This window comes from Acomys minous (genome assembly GCF_964271855.1).
Source record: "Acomys minous genome assembly, chromosome: 17".
Classification (NCBI taxonomy): Eukaryota; Metazoa; Chordata; class Mammalia; order Rodentia; family Muridae; genus Acomys; species Acomys minous.
Genome location: NC_140500.1, coordinates 1,690,001 through 1,691,575, shown reverse-complemented (window position 1 = coordinate 1,691,575; position 1,575 = coordinate 1,690,001).

Genomic DNA, 1,575 nt, shown 5'->3' with positions numbered 1-1,575 from the left:
ATCTAGGGTAGGTGGGTTGGAAGGGAGGTATAAACATTAAAGAACCCCAAATAAAGTAGGTGTGAAAAAGCTCAAAGCCTACACTTGGTGAGGCATGATTTTTAATGGTGATTTGTGGTTTGTAATTGAAATGGACTTTGTCATATTAGGACCCTCATCCCTCAAAGCCTGCATAGTGACAGCATTCTGTTAAGTAGGATGATAAAAACACACTTATGGGAGAGCTGTTATCTGAGCCAGATGAACCATGAAATCAAGCTCTGAGAAATTCAGGCCTCTTTTATCCTCCCCTAAAACATGCCTCAAGTTCCCTCAGGAGGTCTGAGTAAGGGCTGTGGACCGCGGAGGGGGTGCTGTTGAAGGCCATCCTCTCTCAGGCGAAGGGGAGCTTTCTGCTGAAGACCTCGAGACACTCTGGAGTCCAGAAATCAGCTTCAGCAGGTGCCTCACTCAAGCTGACTCAGCAATTCTCAGCAACAGCCCCCCCCCCCCCCCCCCGTCTGGGACTTCCCAACCCTACACCCTGTCTTGAAGGCTCAGAGACGCTCCCAAGGGAGATACCTGGAGGTGGGCTGGGAAATTGAAACTTTCACTCCTCTCCCGAAGAGTTCAGATGTGTGAGACTAAGATGAGTTAAGGCAAAGCAGCCCACTGACTTAAGAGATAGCCTTGGCTAAAAAGCAGCCCACTGACTTAAGAGATAGCCTTGGCTAAAAACAGATCTTGAAAAACAAAACAACGAATCAGTTCATCAAACAAAGCTGAGTCCAGTGGGAGATGCCTAATTTAAAACATCAAGGAAGCTCTGAGAAATCAGGTCTTTTCATCCTCAGTTGATAGGAGAGTAAATTAGAGCAACTGTCCTGATAAAATGGGTCAAAATGTAATTGTGTATAACTTGATTAAGCCGACTCTATTATTAGAACTTGTCTTAAGAGTGTAGTCAGAGATGTCTGCAAGGACTGAGATTAAATGATTAAAAGAAACTATACGGCCACTGAAAATGCAAGTAGGCTGGAGAGAGGGCACAAGGAGTCAGTCACTAGCCTCGAGAGCACGAGGGCCTGAGTGTAGGTCCCCAGCACCCACCTATGTGCGAGAAAGGTGTGAACACAAGTGAGCCCCTGGGCCAAAACGGTGAATTCCAGTCAGAGATCTTTGCTCAAAAAGTTGTATAGAGGATCCAAGCTTGACTTCTGCTAGCTATACACGCACGCACAGGTGAGTGGGCACACGCTCGTGCACACAAAGGTACATAAGTCATATAAAGGGATTTGTTACCAACACTGAAGAATTTAGGACTAAGAAAACAGTTTTTGTTTTGTTTTGTTTTGTTTTTTGGTCAGATTCTGCATCTTGACTTTCACAAGCTAGATGGAGGGAAAAATGAAACTCACACAAGCAGATTGGGGTGAATGCAGGGTGTGCTGCTGTGAAACACTCTGGGCCATTTGTCCTGGAGCCACATGCCCACATCTGTGTCTGAGGGACAGACACCCCCATAGAGCCTGCTTAGGTCCAGCTGCTGGGTCTGGCCAATAGGGTGCATTCTCAGATCAGTGACTGTGTCTGCCA